Here is a 20,765-nt window from a genome sequence, read left to right on the forward strand (position 1 = left end):
CTGACCATATACTCTATTATCAGGTTATTTTTTCCACAATATATTTGACGGTCAAGAGTTCTTTTTTTTCCAATAAGTGAGTGGATTTTCCTTCCATTTCTGACAGTCAAATTCTGCACCATTTTCATTCCCCCATAAATCATATTGCACTCCCTGAAACATGATGTGTATTTCTCCTTCCACAGATACCAGTGATCAAGGCCAAAGCTCTGTTGCCTGTTGAGAAGGTGATGTTTGACTTCCTTGTACTGCTGCAGTTGGTATGGTAAAGGTGCTACCACAACGTGGTTGGGTAGGAGACATTACAGATTATGCACTCAGAGATAGTGAAGAGTAGAAGATATCTGTATAAATCAACACATTTTTAATTTCACAAAATATTGAGAACTTTTGACATAAGGCTACAGATGGAGAATATTATGTCCGGTGACCAAACCTTTGCGAAATAAGCAATTTTTCAGGAATGACTTAAAGGAACAAAGCAGATCTTAGAGGGTGGGAATTCCAGACCGTGTTGCCTTGGAATCTGTAGAAACAGTCACACAGCTGAACTGAAAAATAAACATATCATTGGGAGTCTAAACTGAAATGAGTTATTGAGATGTGAAAGTGTGTCTGGTGCATGGAGATAGGAATGATTACAGCCAGGAATTAAGTCAAGGGTGTGAAAGTAAATTGCTGTTGCTTATAAATGGGAGCCTTTTGATGGATCAGCAAGTTCTGGTACAAGTGAACACTTGGGCAGTAGAGTTTTCAATATTCTGGAGATTATAGGGAGGGTGATTGTGGGATGCTGGCCAGGAGTTGGTTTAGATAATGAAATCTAGAGTTCATAAAATGAATGAATGAGAATTTCATTAATTTAGCTGAGACTGTGGTGAGGTCAGATGATATCACTGAAGTCGAAATAGTGGTCTTGGAGTGGGACAGGCTGTTACCTTCAGCTGTTTGTCAGTTTGTGAATCAAGTCTGTAACAAGCTCAGAAGCTGATTGGCCCTGCAAGAACCCAAACTGGGCGTCACTGAGCAGGTTATTGTGAGCATGTGCTTGACAGCACTGTCGATGACAACGTCTGTCACTTCACTGCTGAGCGACTGATGGAGGGAAATTGGCTGGGTTGGATGTGTCCTGCGGTTTTGTGTTGAACAACACTGGGAAACATTTCCCAATATCGGTAGGTGCCAGTGCTGGAGTACTATTTGTCTTGGTGGGCAGCAGGTTCTGGAGAAGAAAGTGAGGACTGCAGATGCTGGAGATCAGAGCTGAAAATGTGTAGCTGGAAAAACGCGGCAGGTCAGGCAGCATTCAGAAACTCATTCCTGAAGAAAGGCTCATGCCCGAAACGTCAATTCTTCTGCCCCTTGGATGCTGCCTGACCTGCCTGCGCTTTTCCAGCAACACATTTTCAGCAAGTTCTGGAGCACAGCTATCAGTATATATTGCCACAATGCTAGTAGGGCCCATAGCCTTTACACTACTTGTCCATTTCTTGATCTGATTTGAAATGGGTTTTCAACCAATTCGATTCACATCTGTGATGTCATGGACAAATGGAGAAGCCTCATCCACTTGGCACTGCTGGCTGAAAATTGCTGAAAATGCTGTCGTCTTATCTGTTGTATGAATGTGTGAGGCCCCTCCATCATTAAGGGTGGGGATATCTGTGATGCTTCCTGCAGTGAGTTGTTTAATTGCCCATCACCATTCCTGACTAGGTGTGACAAAATTGCAGAGCTCAGATCTGATCCACTGGTTGTTGGATCACATAGTTCTATTTGGTGTTGCTTGCACTGTACCTTCACCAGGTTGGCGCCACATTTTCAGGTATGTCTGGTATTGCTCCTGGCATGCCCTGCGGAACTCTCCATTGAAGTAGTGTTGATTCCCCTGGCTTGATGTTAATGGTTGAGTGGGGGATAGACCAGGCCATTAGATTACAAAATTGGGCTGGGGTACAGTTCTGGTACTGCTGTTGGCCCACAGTGAGACAGAGGTTGTAGGGTCAAGAGGGCTGATTGTGTTGTTGTATTTTCCAGTGCATTGGTAGATGTAATATGGTCCATCCAGTTTCATTCCTTTGTTGAGACTGTGCAGTGACTAATACAATGAGTGATTTGATGGGCCACTGTCAGGAATGCAACTTTTAAAAAAAAGCTTTGTGATTTACACATGAAAGAAGTGAAACTATCATGGTATTCGAACAGATGAAAGACTCAACATACAACCAAGGTATTTTTCAATGGACAATTTCAGTTACGTCACACTATAAATTTTTGCTATAAATGCTGTGCCTTAGAATTGTGCCCTCCACACTCACCTGATGAAGGAGCGGTGCTCCGAAAGCTAGTTTGCTTCCAATTAAACCTGATGGACAATAACCGGTGTTGTGTGATTCTTAACTTAGAATATTACAGTACTACTAACAGGGCTGCATGTAAACAGGCTCAGTCCAGTTAGTCAATACATTCGGAAAGATTGCCTCCAAGTTTAACGACGCAATATTCGTCAAAACCGTCAACTTCAACCTGCAATGTTGTTATTAACAAAAACTTCAGGCGGACACAAAGCTCCCCACCCCACTGCAATGTGGTAACTGGGCCCGGCCCAGGAATTGGAACTGGGACATTTGTGGACCGTGATCTCAAAGGAAGCGAGCAAACACAATTCTGACAGATGAGTTCTCAAAGATGAGTAGCAGGTTTGAGACAAGGCTGGTGGTATACCATCTTGCACTTAGCTTAATTGCATTTCTTATTTACAGTAGTGTTTTGAAAAGTATAAAGAACCAGTTTGTTTTCCGTGGTTGGGGACTTTTATCCTCGTTGATCACAGTTGCTGCCTCTCGCTCCACAAGTCAAATCATAGGATCTAAACAATAAACTGCAGGTGCTGGAGATCTAAACCCAGAAACAAAGTGCTGGAGAAACTCAGCAGTTCTGAGGGCATTGGTGAAGAGAAAAAAAATTGTTACATTTCAAGTTTTTGTCTGAATGGACAAAAGGTCATTGGACTTGGAACTTACAATGTTTAATTCCCCTCAGAGATGCTGCTGGGCCTGCAGTTCTCCATCACTGTGCTTTCGATATTCAACTTTATTTACAAAACAGATCGGAAAAATACTAATCTGCAAAAGTGAAAGGTTCATTGCAAACATGAGCATAGTTTCCACACTTGAGTTACACAAGCACGCCTCAGTTTAAAAACAAGATTTAACTCAAAGTAATATTCCATTTCAAAATTAGCCGAGTTACACCAGTAATAAAGCTCACCAGAAACAAAGTACTGGAGGCACTTCAGCACAACATCCTGCAGTGTTGCACACAGCCACCTTTACCGAAGAATGATCACATGTCACAAAATTGAAGGCAAAGAGCGTGTCTCTTTACAGGAGCTGAAGTCAAACTCTCAATTTTTGGAAAGATTTTTATTAAACCTGATTGAACATTTAAATCTCAGAGCAAAATCTTTGCTTTTTTTAAACAAAGTGTGTGGGAAATATCTTGCTAAAGGTTCAGTTCAGTCTGATACATAGAGCCAAACGTAAAAACAAACATCACACTTTCTTTCACTTCTACAAAGGGCTGACATCACATTTCTTCAGGATTTAAAGTATTTTATAAATTGTTTGTAAAATCATTTGTCACGTTAAAGAACTGGACAATAACTACTATTGTATACAATAAGAGTGAAGCCTGTGACAGCAGATTGAGCTTTGGAGGGCAGTGAATGCACTTTCTAAATTCTGGGAGCACTTTTGGAGACTGCTCCCAGATGGTGATAGTGAGCATATCTGGAATGCACTGTTTAGATTTGGGAATCCTTGGGAAACAATCTGTGGTTTCACTGATACTTGGTTTGCGTTGTTGGTGTACAGTAAGCAATTCATAAAGTTACTTATGTATTGTTGTTGACTACCTGAATGGTATTCAAATCTGCCAGGTTGCCTTCAATAGTGTGAATGCATCTATTGTAAATATTTCAAATATTCCAGAACTGCCCAGTGCTTGGCAAATTCAGGGGGGACAAAAAAATCACATTGAGTAATTTGAAATTAAGAATGCAAGAGGATTTAACCACTGAAATATTCAATTCAAATAGTTAAATGGAATGCTCACATCTAAAATACCTGTGATCCATAGGAATGGATGGACTGACAGAATTGGGACCAAATTCCTAGCTGGGGAGTGTGAAATGTGCTTTGATAAAGTCACCTGCATTTACCAACAATAATTTGGCAAGCTCGGAAATTTAAAAAAACAATGCGAGCTTCATTGTTGCTCCAGTCGGGTCCCAAGCTCTGTGAAAAAATAACAATGTTCAGGTTTATTGCATACACTCTGAAACACGTGTTTCTTCAATAGATCTTGCAAGTTTACCAATGAGCATAGCAACATCATTTGGATGGACAAACTTTTGCCAACTCATTTCTTTCCGAGCCTCTATAGCCTGAAGAGTGACCAGAAGCAATTACTCCCCATATGTGGGAACATATGGGGAGTAATTGGGGTGGCACAGTGGTTAGCACTGTTGCCTCACAGCACCAGAGAGCACCAGAGACCCGGGTTCAATTCCCGTCTCAGGTGACTGACTGTGTGGAGATTGCACATTCTCCCCGTTTCTGCGTGGGTTTCCTCCAGGTACTCCCGGTTTCCTCCAACAGTCCAAAAATGTGCAGGTCAGGTAAATTGGACATGCTAAATTGTGTTAGGTGTAGGGGAATGGGTCTGGATGGGTTGCGCTTCGGCGGGTCGGTGTTACTTGTTGGGCCGAAGGGCCTGTTTCCACACTGTAATTAATCGAAAAAAAAATTACCGTCGAGGATTGTTTCCTTCAGAATTGATTTCCATATATTCAGTGCCCAGAAAAGATAAAAAGCTTGTCACCTTTTATAGAGCAATGATTCAGTGGGAGTAAAACACTCACATTTTCTTGCTTAATAATCACGCTGCCTAAATTTTAAACATGAACACTTCTTAATAGTTCACGAGATCCTAACGAAATATTTTGTGCAAAACAAATCACATGATACATAGTTATTCAGAAAAAAAAACAAGTTTGTTCATTGAAGAACCCAGAGGAAAAGGTCATGAAACAATGTGAGTTTGATACACCTCAATTATCATTTCAAGTGCATTCTCTGCATAAATTCTCCTTTTCCTCCTCGAAGTATTCAAATTCTTGAATAATTGAGAGAATGAAGTCACAGTTGTACAACACACAATCAGACCCTTCAGTCCAACTTGCCCATGCTGACCAGATATCCTAAATTAATCTAATCCCAGCATTTGTTCCATATCCATCTTAAACCCTTTCTACTGATTATCATTTTATTTTACTTTATCAGCACTTGAAATACTGACGTTGTTTTCTCTAACATTGGTTAAAGAAATCATACGTTCATTCATCTAAGTTAATTTTGTAATCTTTCACAAAGAAACAATTGAGAACAAAATATAGCCGAGTGCAAAACAAAATACTGCAGCTGTGCGATATCTGGGAACACTCTAAAGCTGAGGCACTGATACTGCACAAGTTTGTCAGCACGGTTTCAATTACTGACAATAATTTATTAATGCCTTAGCCTTCACATAGTTAAGGTAAATGTGAGATATCTGAATTTCATGAATTGGTTCCTATTGCACTTTGATCAACAAAAAATATTCTTGGTTTAATCTACTCAAAGGAGAAAGTGACGACCAAAGAAGCTGGACATCAGAGTCAAAAAGTGTCATGCTGGAAAAGCACAACAAGTCAGGCAGCATCCGAGAAGCAGGAGAGTTGATGGTTCAGGCATAAGCCCTTCATCAGCAATCACAGGCTTCAGAAAAATAACTGGCATAGACTTATGGCAACACATACGTAGAAAGGTCGAAGCACGTTACTATCTGATTAGAGACTAATTTCAGATTTGTTACCATTCAGTGCAACATTTCAGTATGATATTTACATATGTACCCAAAAGATAAGTTTGGTTAAAATTACAAGCTCTAGAATGATTATAGGATTAAACCTGGAAATAAAGCTGGTGAACAAGAATGGCAAAGTGAAGTCCCACCAGTATCGCCTTGGGCAGTGTCAAGGAAGAATTTGAGAGCAGAGTTGCCACTTTGGAGTAACCTGCAGTCTGGCCAAATTGCAGCAAAAAGCTGTTCAATTTTATCTGCAAACTATTGAATGCAAAATCCTCCTTGCACAATAATGAGGCAGTATTTTGGGATGTCATTTTTAAAATATATTATTTTCAAAGTTACTCACAATTGAGAGTAACAGCTTGGCGCTGTCTGCATAACACAGTACATAAAGGAATTAACAGAAAAAATATTATTACCCAAATTCAGAGTCACTAATTTATTGATATTGCATGGGTCCAGCATTGATAAGTAATCGATTTTTAAAAATAAATATAGATACATTTACGAACTACATTGGGATACAGTCAAGTTTCTTACTGAACAGTGACAGGATTGGACAGAGTCCGCGTGGATTTAAGAGAGGGGAATCATACTTAACAAAGCTACTGAAAGAATCTACAGAGTCAAATATTAAAGTAAGAAATTGCAGGACATTTAGAAAAGCTTATCATTAAACATGGTAGACTGGGTTTTGTGAAAGAGAAATTATCTTTGACAAATTTGCGACAGTTCATTGAGGAGATAACAAGCAGGGCTGATAAAGGGCAATCCAATGATGTTCTGTATTTGGATTTTAAAAATGCAAATGATAAGGTGCTACATAAAAGTCAATTGCTCAATTTAGGAGCTCATGGTATCGGCGTAATGTATTAGCATGGATTGACGATTGGTTTACCACACTGGCTGTTGGTGAGTCCTCACTTGCAGTGTTGTATACAATGTTAGCTCCCATATTTAATAAAGGATAAACCAACATCGGAGACCATTCAAAAAAGATTCAATTAGATTTTTCGAGGACGAAAGTGTTGACCTATCAAGAATAGATAAGCAGGAGTGATCTTATGGAAACAAGATTCTGAGGAGCTTGACAGAGTAGATGTTGACTAGATTTTCTAGCACCAGTGAAGTCTCAAACCAAGGGACATTACATAAGGGAACATTCATTTTAGAAAAAGTAAAGAACTTTTTCTCTGTGAATGGCTAGAATTTCCGCACCCAAACAATTGTGAAAGTTAAGTGTGGGAGGGGAATGGTTGGCTGACTCTTCGGAGGGTTGTTCTGGCTTGTTGGGCTGAAGGACCTGTTTCCACATAGTAGGGAATCTATGATTCTATCTCAAATTATTTTAAAAAAGGGCAAATAGATTTTTGAAATATTGAGCAGTTGAGGGCTATGCGGATCAAGCATAAAAGAGGTATTGAGGTCTGGGTTGGCCAAGCCATGATCTGATAGAATGGGGGAACAAGCTGAAGGCGATGAATGCCCTACTCCTGCACAGATTCCTTGAGGCTCTATTTCATGTTTTTTTTTGTTTCCAAAGAAGAGCGTGATACAATGTGCTTAAGATCTCAGATGTTGTGTAAAGGAGTGAAAATGGGGTGTTTATGTACTGATTCAGAAGGCATTGATTCATCAATCACAGCTATACAGTCATGAGTAGGAAGGCAATCCCCTCCATGAATAAAGGAAATCTACTGCAGAGCTCACACAAAGGGAATTCTTACCCTCAGTAAACTCTCCCATCACATTACCCAACATATCAGCTGAAGGAGGACACACTGCGCATGTTCTCGCCAACAAAGGGACTCCGGGTGATTGATGTCAGCACCGGACCAATGAAAGGACGGTGGGCGGAGCTGGATGACCGAGCGGGATGTTGGTCCTCCAACCAATCAAAGTGAATGTCGGGCGGAGCTAAACTAAACCATGTGATCACTCGCGCGCGGCGCAGAGTCGCTGTAATGAATGCTCGGGAAGTTATGGAAAGAAAGGATACGGTAAGGAAAAAAATAAATAGGGAAACTGGAGAAAAACTGTGTTGCTATGAGCGGAGATTTTTTTACAAACAAATTGTGCACGTCGGAAAACACAAATTTGAACGTCCCAGTCCCGTGTTTGCAGTAAATGGGGAATTGCCTCAGCGCGGCTGCAGGCCTGAGTGAGCGCCGCCATCTTTATTCGGGACAACGATTCACTGGACATGTGCGGAGCCGCCATCTTTGTAGGGGGCAAGGTGCAGCCAGGCGCATGTGCAGCCTTTCTCTCGTTTAGAGTCATTGAGACCATAGCAGTCAATACAGCTCTGATTCACCTCTGGGCTCCCTCATGACCACTTTGTCAATATCTGGCTTCCTCAGTCTCGAACCATGGGTGTACTTTTGGTCTGTTTACTACTGTATTATTACTTTTATAGACCTTTGCAAATGAGTTTTTCACTGCGGCCCAGCCCCTGACAATGTGCTGCTAGATTATCAGATTACTTTTTTCTTGAATATTTTTGACAGTTGTAAGAGGTAATTTCGGTTTAAACTTTAAGATGTGCCTGGACCACAGACTGATCTATAATAAAAGACAAAACCTTTGTTTCTTTTCTAACAACCATTTTATATACTCAAAAGTAGAGTAGTTTAAATTGTGCAGAATGCTGTCAATTTGTGAGCTATAGTAAAAGCATGCAGGCTCTTGATTAATGAAGCCATTCACACAGCAGAGAAGGATAAGTCCTTGGCTGATAAGACTCCAGGATGGGAGTACGACTTGAGACATCTGTTTTGATAAGACTACAGGGTGAGAAAAACAACAAACTTTGGAGACTCTGGAGCCTTTTGTTGCAGACTTTGTGATAAAAATAATGATGTTTTTAAGAATGTGAACCTCATGGCTTGTTGGAGCCAAGGAGAGGAGGGACTTGTCCTATAAATAATGGAGACTTTGTAAGCCTCAGCGCGCCTTTTCTTTAAGGGTGCCCGACTCTGCAGACTTGACTTGTTAATAAAACTTTGTTTTCCTGAATTTGTCTAGAGCGATTATTGAGAAGCGATTTTCGTTTCTGACAACTTGGGGGCTCGTCATCCGGGATCAACACTCCGGCCGCAAGGGGAGTTGAGGAAGGATATCGGAGAAGGTGCACCCTGCTGAGTTCAGCAGTCCCTGATTCCTTGCTTGTCGCCCCGCGCGGCTTGAGCGAGTGATATCCGGGAGGCTCAGGAAAACAAAGGAGGGGTGTACCCGAGGCAGTGGGGACGGTTAACGATCGAGTAATTTCGGTGCACCGAACCCAGGTAAGACAAAACTTGCGGGGACCGTGTTTCCGGTGGACTGGGTACCTACGGGGTGCCTGTGGATTTTTTTTTCTACAGAGACGTGGGACTCAGGAATCTGGAGACCGGGGCTCGCCTGTGAGGGATTTTGCAGAGACCGTGTTTGAGGAGGAACGTGTACCTACGGGGTGCCTGTGATTTGTGTCACAGAGACGTAGGACACAGGAATCCAAAGACCGGGGGTGCCTGCAAAGGAACCTGGGCGATCACGGGACTGAAGGTCCGGGAATTGGCTACATTGTGATAGATTATCACGGGAAAAATACGAAGTCCTCGGAAATGGGAAATAAGGGATCTAAGGTGATTAAGGGAAAGGTAGGCTTAAACAGGGACAATGACACATACCCCGGGGTACCTGACGATAGTCCGTTAGGGAGAGGATCAGGCTGGAAGAAAGGGAAAATCTAAAAGGAAGATGGTAAAATACTGTCAAAAGTGGTCCCAGAAACCTATTCAGGGCGACTCAGTGTGGTGGCCTAGATTCGGTACTGACGAAGACTGGGTCCGGCAAGCCCTCATTTTATATGTCAATTCAAAACCTGATGTTAATCTGGAAGAAAGTGATTATGCCCTTTGTTGGCTGCCGGTTACGATATCTTGTCAAATGCATGTAACTAATAAAGACTCGAAAGGGCAGAAAGAATGGGACCCTTTAGATCACTTACCGCCGCCCTACGTGACCCCGTCTGCCCCACAGAATGTTCCTTCGGGTGACGACGATTCAGGGGAAGGGGAAGAAGATGGGGAGGAATCACAAACTACCCCAGGGGTACAGACCAGATCTCAAGCTGGAAAGGGTCACAGACAAGACCCTGTCTGGATTGCAAGAATGAATCCACTCCGGGAAGTGCCCATGGGGGGCGAGGAAGGAAGGACGGGATATGTGAACGTTCCCTTGACGAGTACTGAAGTACGGAATTTCAGGAGGGAGATGAAGGGTCTACTAGAGGACCCCATGGGACTTGCTGAACAATTGGATCAGTTCCTGGGTCCGAATACTTACACGTGGGAAGAGATGTGTTCCATCATGAAAACATTGTTCTCTAGCCAGGAGCGTCAGATGATACGACAAGCTGCGCTCTTGGTCTGGGAGAGAGAGGGGGGAGAAGGAGGGGAGCAGAAGTTTCCCCTCACCGACCCCGAGTGGGATAAGAACACGGAGGGAGGACGGCGCAACATGAGAGACATGCGGGAATATTGGATAAAAGGAATAAGACACGCAGCCCCAAAGGGGCACAATTTTACCAAGGCCTTTGGTAATCATCAAAATCCGGAGGAAACCCCTACGGACTTCCTAGACAGGATTAGGAAGAATGTGCAGCAGTTTGCTGGGGTGGACCCTGAGACGGACGTGGGGCAACAACTCATACGGGTAGAGTTTGTATCAAAGGCCTGGCCGGACATACGAAAGAAGTTAGAGAAAATGGATGATTGGGATAGTAATCTTTAAGTGAATTACTACGAGAGGCGCAAAAGGTGTTTGTGAGAAGGGACGATGAGAAGCAAAGGAAGGCGACAAAGATAATGATGCAAACGGTGCAACAAATGACAGCTGGAAGAAAGGAAAAGGGAGAGCCGTGGAAGAAACAGGAAAGGGGAGAGTCGTGGCAAGAGCAGAGGAAAAGAGAACCATGGCCGGAACAAAGGAAGAGTGGAGGAACGCGAGACCGCGACAGGGAAACGAAGAGGACACTCAGATGTTACTATTGTAATGAAGAGGGACATTTTAAACGGGAGTGCTCCCGCTACAAGCGGGAGGTGAGGTCGTACGCCCTGATGGAGGAAGATTAGGGAGGTCGGGGGTTCCTACCCTTGGGGCAAAAGGACTATCGACAGGAACCCCTGGTAAACTTGAAAGTAGGGCCCCAAGGATCGGAGATCACATTTATGGTGGACTCGGGAGCCGAAAGATCAAGTATAATCCAAATACCCCCCGGCACCCGAGCAGGAGGAAAAGTTATGGGGGTATCTGGAATTGGAGGACAGAAATTACAAGTCCCAGTGGTAGAGGACGTGGAAATTGGATATGAAAACAGAACTACTAAACGAGACCTCCTTCTACTGCCATCGGCGGGATTTAATTTGTTAGGAAGAGACTTGCAGGTCAAACTAGGGATCGGAACGGTACCAAGTAACGGGAAATGGTGGTAAGGTTGTTCGCCCTCACCGAAGATGATGATCCACAAATAGACCCGGAAGTTTGGTACCGAGAGGGGAACAGAGGGGGTCTAAACATCAAACCTCTCCAAATCACCATGTTACCAGGAAGAGGGCCGGTAAGAAGGAAACAATACCCGATTGCTATGGAAGGACGGGAGGGGTTACAACCTGTGATAGAAAGATTAATCACAGATGGACTACTGGAGGAATGCATGTCCCCTTTCAATACTCCAATACTCCCTGTGAGGAAGCCGGACGGGACATATAGGCTGGTGCAAGACCTGCGGGGGTTGAATGAAGTAGTCCAGGCTAGATACCCGGTGGTACCTAATCCCTACACGTTAATGAGTAAAATTCCCCCCGAACATGAATGGTTCAGCGTAATAGATCTGAAGGATGCTTGACGAAGAAAGTCGGAACCTTTTTGCCTTTGAATGGGAGAATCCCTTCACAGGACGAAAGCGACAGTTAAGATGGACGGTCTTGCCGCAGGGATTCACGGAGTCACCCAATTTGTTTGGACAAATACTGGAGCAGATCTTAGAAGGATTTCAGTGTAACGCGGAGAATCAATTGCTCCAATATGTCGATGATCTCTTACTCTCAGGACCAAGAGAAGAGGAGGTACGAGCAGACACCGTTGCCCTGTTGAACTTCCTGGGGAAACAGGGTCTACGCGTCTCCAGGACAAAATTCTAGTTTGTGGAGCGAGAAGTAAGATATCTGGGCCATCAAGTCAGTAAGGGGCACTGCCGTATCACGCCAGAACGAATATCAGGAATTACGGGTATTCCAATACCCAGGACGAAGAAGGAAGTCAGACAATTCCTGGGACTAGGAGGGTATTGCCGGATATGGATTGAAAGTTACACCACTTTAGTAAAATTTTTGTACGACAAACTGGGACAAGAAGGACAAAAGGTGGACTGGTCAGATGAGGAGGAGCAGCGATTTAATATTATTAAAAATAAACTGATTCGAGCTCCGGTATTGGCTTTACCCACCCTGAAGGAACCGTTCCAGTTATATGCTAATAGCGCCGGCGGAATTGCCCAGGGTGTGCTCACTCAGCTGCGGGCAGGGAAACGTCAGCCGGTTGCATTTTTGTCAAAAATGTTAGACCCTGTGTCACGTGGATGGCCGACCTGTATACAGGCAGTGGCAGCTACGGCAATGTTAGTAGAAGAGGCCCGAAAACTTATCTTTGGAGGAAGGATCACAGTATACTCCCCACATTCGGTTAGTGCCATACTGGCTCAGAAGGCTCACCGCTGGTTAACAGACTCTCGCATCCTAAAGTATGAGACGATTTTGATGACCGGGAACGATCTCAATTTTGCAAAAGATCTCAGTTGCAACCCAGCCCAGTTTCTGTACGGACGTCCTGCAGACGGGGAACAGGAGCATGATTGTGTGGAATTTGTGGACTTGCAGACCAAAAGCCGAGAGGACCTGCAAGAAGCCCCGCTGGGTGAGGGACAGGAACTGTATATCGACGGGTCCTCCCGGTGCATCAGTGGAGTACGATACAGTGGCTAAGCTGTTATAGATGTTGCAACGAAACGGACGATTGAGTCTGGACAAATGCCCGGGAAGTGGTCAGCCCAATCCTGTGAGTTGTACGTCCTCCAGAGGGCCCTGAAGCTGTTGGAAGGGAAAGTGGGGACCATATATACTGACTCAAAGTATGCATACGGAGTCGTTCATACTTTCGGGAAAATCTGGAAAGAGCGAGGATTGATAACTTCCCGGGGAAAGGAATTAGCTCACGAACAAATGATCAGCCTAACGTTGGAAGCCCTGGCGTTACCTACGGAACTTGCAGTAGTCCATGTACCCGGTCACCAGAAGGGGTCGACACCGGAAGCGGTGGGAAACCGGCTGGCAGACGAGGAAGCCAAGCGGGCAGCGGTCGAAAAATCCGTCCAATTGTTAACGTTAATACCGTTGAGGGAGGGCCTCGCTAAACAACCCGTCTTCACCCAGGGGGAGATTGATAAAATGGATCAATTGGGTGCCCGGCTAGATACTAACGGGAAGTGGACGGTTCCTGATGGGAGACAAGTACTGAACAAACAGATCACCCGGGGTATTCTGCACCGATTACACCATCAGACCCACTGGGGGGTGCAAGCCATGTGTGACACAATCCTGAGAGACTATGTATGCAGGGGGATATACACATTAGCCCAACAAGAGGTAGTCGGATGCCCCACTTGCCGGCGTATTAATCAGAAAGCCATGCGTTCTATGCCAGCTGGTGGTCAGCCCCTAGCGATTAGGCCATTTCAGAGGATCCAAGTTGACTTTACAGAATTACCCCCAGTACAGAGATGGAAATATCTGCTAGTAATAGTAGACCATTTCACTCACTGGGTAGAGGCTTTCCCAACTGCCAAAGACGATGCACCAACCGTGGCCCGACTGTTGTTAGAGAACATAATCCCGAGATATGGCATAATGGAATCTATTGACTCCGATTGCGGGACGCATTTTATTTCTAAGCTACACCATTTGATCTGTAATGCCCTGGGCATCCAATGGAAATTCCACACACCCTGGCATCCTCAGAGTTCGGGTCGAGTTGAGAGAATGAATGGCACGCTCAAGACCCAATTGACTAAGCTGATGTTAGAAACTAAGTTACCCTGGCCAAAGTGCCTGCCCATTGCCCTAATGAGGATACGTACGGCACCTCGCCGAGATGTCGGGGTTTCCCCCTATGAAATGCTCTTCGGATTACCGTATTGGAGTAAGGTTGATGGATGTCCCACTCTACAAGGGGGGGATGTATTTATCCGAACCTATTTACTGGCCTTATCCCGTTCTTTTGCAGAACTCCGAAGGAAAGGTCTCCTGGCTCAGACTCCGCCGCTCGACTTCCTCCTGCATAAGGTGGAGCCCGGAGATTGGATACTTGTTAAGACCTGGAAGGCCGAAAAGCTCCAGCCGCGGTGGGAAGGACCGTTCCTGGTTCTGTTAACAACTGAGGCAGCTGTTCGAACGAAAGAAAAAGGGTGGGTCCACGCATCAAGGATAAAGGGGCCCGTTCCGCCTGAAGAAGAAAGCACCTGGACATGCGAGCAAGGGGACAAGCCGTTGTCGGTAAAACTGAAAAGACAGTAATAATGAACTCTACTTGGACTGTATTGGTGGGATGGTCTCCTAGGTGGTAGCTGGTGGCGCACGGCGTTGCTGGTGGTTGGGGGCGGCATGATTCTTCTTCTCGTATTACCCTGCCTAACTCCCTGTATTCAGTTTTTAATTCAGAAAAATATTTCCCGACTCCAGGCAGTAGTGGTTCCACAACATGGGACACGGGAACTTAAAGTGATGTTGCTGCGAGAGACCAAGGATTTCCCGGGCCCTTGAGGGAAGGGGTGGGGCTTATCTTGGTCAGGCACATCTTAAAGAAAGAAAAGGGTGGAATTATAAGAGGTAATTTCGGTTTAAACTTTAAGATGTGCCTGGACCACAGACTGATCTATAATAAAAGACAAAACCTTTGTTTCTTTTCTAACAACCATTTTATGTACTCAAAAGTAGAGTAGTTTAAATTGTGCAGAATGCTGTCAATTTGTGAGCTATAGTAAAAGCATGCAGGCTCTTGATTAATGAAGCCATTCACACAGCAGAGAAGGATAAGTCCTTGGCTGATAAGACTCCAGGATGGGAGTACGACTTGAGACATCTGTTTTGATAAGACTACAGGGTGAGAAAAACAACAAACTTTGGAGACTCTGGAGCCTTTTGTTGCAGACTTTGTGATAAAAATAATGATGTTTTTAAGAATGTGAACCTCATGGCTTGTTGGAGCCAAGGAGAGGAGGGACTTGTCCTATAAATAATGGAGACTTTGTAAGCCTCAGCGCGCCTTTTCTTTAAGGGTGCCCGACTCTGCAGACTTGACTTGTTAATAAAACTTTGTTTTCCTGAATTTGTCTAGAGCGATTATTGAGAAGCGATTTTCGTTTCTAACACAGTCAAGAATTCTTTTTTCCAAAAAGCAAGTGTATTTTCCTTCCATTTCTGGCTATCAAATTCTGCACCATTTTCATTCCCTGTAATCCATTTTGCACTCCATGAAACATCAACTGTGTTTCTCCTTCCACAGATACCAGTGATTAATGCCAAAGCCCTGTTGCTTGTGGAGAGGGTGATGTTTGACTTTCTTGTACAGCTGCAGTTTGTGTGGTGAAGGTGCTCCTACAATGTGGTTGGGTAAGAGACATTATAGATTATTCATTACAGCAACAGTGATGATTTGAAAATAATGTCAAATCAACAACAGTTTGTATTTTTATTATCATTCTTATAATTTCACAAAAATACTATTGAGAACTTTAGACATAAGGCCAGAGATGGAGATATTAGGTCAGGTGACCAAAAGTAGGTTTTGAGGGATGTCTTAAAGGTGGAAAGCAGACCTGTGAGATTTTGGTTGCAAATTTCAGACCATGCTGCTTCAGCAACTGTAGAAACAGCCACACAGATGAAGTAATGAATTAACAAATTGTTGGGAGTCTCAAAGAAAATGGGTTGTCGAGGTCTCAAAGTGTGTGTGGTGCAGGGAGCTAGGGATTATCACAGCCAGGAATTAAATCAAGTGTGAGAAATTTAAATTGAGGGATATTGGCCACATGCTGGCAGGTGAGACTAGATTGGGTTGGGATATCTGTTTGGCATGGATGGGTTGGACCGAAGGGTCTGTTTCCATGCTGTACATCTCTATGACTCTATGTTGTTGTTTCTGAATAGGAGACTTTTGATGAATCAACAAGCAGATATTTAGATGTTCTTGAGATTACAGGGAGGTTGAATATGGGAAGCTGGCCAGGGAGTGAGTTTGGATAATGAAGTCTAGAGATAGCTCATATACTTTCATCACATTGTGTTGAGACAAGGGTGAAATCAGCTCGAAATAGTGATCTTGGAGTGGGGCTGAGCTATCACCCTCACCTCACCGCTGGGATTCAACTGGTTGTCAGTTTGTGAATCAGGCGGTGACACAATCGTGAGCTTATTGGCCCTGGTGGAGCCTAAAGTTGCAGAGCAGCTGTTGCTTGGTAGCCCTGGTGATGACATCTTCCATCACTTTACTGCTGATCGAGTGTAGACTGATAGATGGAAATTGCCTGGGTTGGATTGGTCTGTGCTTTTGTGTTGAACATCCCTGGGCAATGTTCCACATTGTCGGTAGATGCCAGTGCTGGAGCGGTACGTGGCTCGGTGAGTAGCAAGTTCTAGAGCACAAGCCATCAGTATGATTGCCAGAATTTTGGCAGGGCCAGTAGCCTTTAACTACTTAACCATTTCTTGATGTGATTCAAACTGAATCGAACTGGTTTAAAACTCACATCTGTGATGTTGGAAACCACTGGAGAAGGCTGAGATGGATCATCCCACTTTGCACTTCTGGCTGCAGATTGCTGCAAATGCTGTCATCTTATCTGGTACATGGGTATGTGAGGCCTCTCCATCAGTAAGGGTGGGGATTTCTGTGATGCTTCCCCCAGTGAGTTGTTTAATTGTCCATCACTGTTCACAACTGGATGTGGCAGAACTGCAGAGCTCCGATCTGTTGCATTGGATGTTGGAACACTTAGCTCTGTTGCTTGCTGCTGATGCTGTTTGATATGCAGGTAATTCTGTTTGATAGCTTCACCAGATTAGCACTTCATTTTTAGGTATGCCTGGTGCTGCTCTTGGCAAGCCCTCCTTTACTGTCCATTGTGATGGGTGAGAGCAGGATTTACAAACCCATGAGATTACAGATTGTGCTGGAGTACAGTTCTGCTGCTGTTGATGTCCCACAGTACCTTATAGATACCCTATTTGAGATTCTACATCTCTTTGAAGTCTGTCCCATTTAGAACGGTGATAGTGCCACTCAACACAGCGGAGGTTTTCTCAACTTTAAGGCAAGGCATTGTCTCCAAAAGGAACATGTGATGGTCGTTCTTACCGATAACTGTCATGGCCAGACATACCTGCAGCTTGTCAATTCATAACAATGAGATCAAGTATGTTTTTTTCCTTCTTGTTGGTTCCCTCACCACCCGCTGCAGACTCAGTTGAGCAGCTATGTCCTTTAGGACCTGGCCAGCTCAGTCAGTAATTCTGTTGCAGAGCCAGTCTCGATTGTGGACATTGAAATCCTGTACCCAGAGTATGTTTGACACCATTTTGTTGCCTCAGTGCTTCCTCCAAATGTTGTTCAACATGAAGGAGAACTGATCCATCAGCCAAGGGAGGACGGTACATGGTAATCAGCAGGAGCCATGAGACTCCCAGGGCGAATCCTCCCTGTCTGTACACCACTGTGCCACCACCTCTGTCTGGTCTGTGCTGCCGGTGGGACAGGACATATCAGAGATTTTAGGAGAAATTGAAGACTGCAGATGCTGGAGGTCAGAGTCGATAGTGTGGTGCTGGAAAAGCACACCAGATCAGACTGATGAAGGGCTGAGGCTCAAAACATCGATTCTCCTGCTCCTCTGATGCTGCCTGACTGTTGTGCTTTTCCAGCACCACACTCTCGATATCGAGTGATGGTGATGGTGGTGTCTGGTCATTGTCTGTAAGGGATGATTCCGTGAATATGACTATGTCAGGCTGCTTCTTGACTAGTCTGAGGTACAGCTCTCCACATTTTGGCACCAAAAACCATATGTTAGTGAGGAGGACGTTGCACCATCGAGAGGGCTGATTCTGTGGTTGTAATTTCTGGTGCCTTGTTAGATGCCACATGGTCCATCCAGTTTCATTCCTGTGTTGATACTTTGCAGTGATTAGTACAGTGAGTAGCTGGCTGGGCCGCTGTCAGGTTGGCAGGATTTTTTTTACCATTGACAATGGTTTCATGGAAATCAGGAGATTCCTAATTCCAGTTATTTTTTCGTGAATTCAGATTCCACCATCTATAAAGATGGGATTCGAACCAGGACTTCAGTCGTTTGTTTTAATATTCTGGATAAAAGCTAAACACATCAGGTTTGTTCACTCATTTTAAATATCACTAACCCTGGATTTGTTTCTTTGTAAAACACAGTCCATCATCCTGTCTCCTCTATCCTCCCCTCCAATAACATGAGTGAGGAGCACATGGAGTTTCTCTGTCACCATGACTGAGATAATCCGATCTGCTGCTTCCCTCCCTCCCACTAGCCCACCGAGCCAAACTGCCTCACGTGGTGTTCCTGGTTTTTGTCCTAAACCTACATCTTTCTCCAGTCTCTTGTTAAGCCTTATCAGAGCTCATCTTTACAATTTACCCAAAGCTTGCTAAACCACAGACTTTCCAACACTGTCTCCTCCTCCTCCTCACCGATTCACAGATATTGTTCCTTGTTCTGGCTGTCTGTCTTTTCTGGTTGTGCCCTTCTCTCCCCTTCTTTGAAAAACTTCCTTTTGACCTCATGGTTTTTGGAAAATCCTGCTCCATTTCCACTCTCTCTTTCCTTTCTGAATTCCTTGCATTTGGTGTCCCTCCAGTATCTATCCTTGCTCTCTCCTGTATCTCACCTACATACTGCCAGGAGTTGACATTGTGAAAAAGCACCATGTTAGGTTTCACATGTACATTGACACTGCCCAGCTCTCCCTCCCCACCATCCCTCTCCATTGTTCCACTGTTACTCAGTTACCAAACTGCTTATCACATTCCCACTACTTGATTAGCTGCAGTTTCCTCCAATGAAACATTGTGACGGTTAAACCCATTGCCTTCAGTTGTTATTCCAAACTCCTTTCTCTTACTGCTGAGCCTCTCCCTCTCCCTGGTAACTGTCTGAGGCAGAAATACGTTCTTCACAATATTGCTGTTATATTTGACCCTAAGGTGACCTTCTGATCAGACATCTGCACAATCCCAAACACCAGGGAATTCCAATCTCTTAAACATTGTTTGTCTCCACCTCACCCCAGCTCCATTGCTACTGAAACCCCTTACCCGCCTCTGTGTCGCCTTAAACTTGACGAATCTGAAGCAGAACCCTTGATTCCGCGACTGACCCAGAATCTGGTTCCATACTCCCTTTTCAGTATTAACACTCGGAAACATCCACTCAGTATTTATCCTGTCAAACCCCTTAAGAATCCCATCTGTCTCAATGAGATCACCTCTCTTTCTCCAAAATCCAGTGAGTAGAGTCCCAACCTGTTCAGCCTTTATTGAAAAGATAATCTCTCCAAACCAGGGATCATCCCAGTGAATCTTCCCTGCTGAAAAATGTGTTGCTGGAAAGGCACAACAGGTCAGGCCGCATCCAAGGAGCAGGAGAATCAATGTTTCGGGCATAAACCCTTCTTCAGCTTATGCCCAAAACGTTGATTCTCCTTCTGCTTGGATGCTGCCTGACCTGCTGCGCTTTTCCAGCAACACATTTTTCAGCTCTGATCTCCAGCATCTGCAGTCCGCACTTTCTACTAGTGAGTCTTCCCTGAAATGCCTCCAATAAAGTGACACATTTCCTTATCTAAAGGGACCAAAACTGCTCACATTACTCCAGATATGGTGGTCTCACCACCACTTCCTCACGTTACTCTCAGGTATATACTCCAAACTCTCATACTGAAAACCCTCTAAACAAAACATTCTATTCCCCTTCCTGATGACGTTTTGTAACTATGTACAGTAATCCTGCGCCAGGAGGAGGGGATGGTGTGGGTTTCTAACTTGAACTGAGAGTGACAGATTGTATAAACTTGTATTACAGGATATTACAGGTGGACATTCAGATGGTAATCTCAGTAAATGTTCTGCCAAACTCTGAATTACTCAGTACATCAGGACCTGGATATTCGCATTATGAGTATTGCGTTCCAGATCAATCCCTTTTGCTGTTTAAAAATTCTCCTTTGAATCATCACATTCTCTCAAAAGGTCTCCCCAAACCATCATGTGTTATGTAATCCTTTTATATTGATGTGATGAGTGTAAGGTTTATGATTCGAATGTGTAATTTTTGTACAAGGATGCCTCAGAGAGGGCTGAAACTTTATTGCTGGAACAGCACAGCAGGTCAGGCAGCATCTAGGGAACAGAAGATTCGACGTTTCGGGCACATGCCCTTCTTCAGGAATGAGCAGAGAGTGTTCAGCAGGAGAAGATAAAAGGTAGGGAGGAGGGACTTGGAGGAGGGGCGTTGGAAATGTGATAGGTGGAAAGAGGTCAAGGTGAAGGTGATAGGTCGGAGTAGGGTGGAGGCGGAGAGGTCAAGAAGAAGACTGCAGGTCAGGAAGGCGGTGCCGGGCTGGAGGGATTCGGCTGAGACAAGGTGGGGGGAGGGGGGATGAAGAAACTGGTGAAGTCCAAGTTCATCCCCTGTGGTTGGAGGGTTCCCAGTCGGAAGATAAGACGCTCCTCCTCCG

At 44.4% G+C, this 20,765-nt stretch overlaps 1 long non-coding RNA gene across 2 annotated transcripts; it reads left to right on the plus strand.

Annotated features, from left to right (window-relative positions):
* Positions 1-7,883: 7,883 nt before the first annotated feature.
* LOC148142302 (uncharacterized) lies at positions 7,884-20,200 on the plus strand. Of its 2 annotated transcripts, none has more exons than XR_015752059.1 (4): positions 7,884-7,910; positions 15,508-15,614; positions 18,304-18,386; positions 20,111-20,200. It is a non-coding gene; the product is annotated as an uncharacterized LOC148142302 (long non-coding RNA). The 2 variants fall into 2 exon arrangements; XR_015752060.1 differs by lacking the exon at positions 7,884-7,910 and adding an exon at positions 8,262-8,294.
* Positions 20,201-20,765: the final 565 nt, after the last annotated feature.

Source organism: Chiloscyllium plagiosum, unplaced genomic scaffold, assembly GCF_037043375.1.
Source record: "Chiloscyllium plagiosum isolate Xiang-an unplaced genomic scaffold, Cpla_swu_hap1 HiC_scaffold_29, whole genome shotgun sequence".
Lineage (NCBI taxonomy): Eukaryota > Metazoa > Chordata > Chondrichthyes > Orectolobiformes > Hemiscylliidae > Chiloscyllium > Chiloscyllium plagiosum.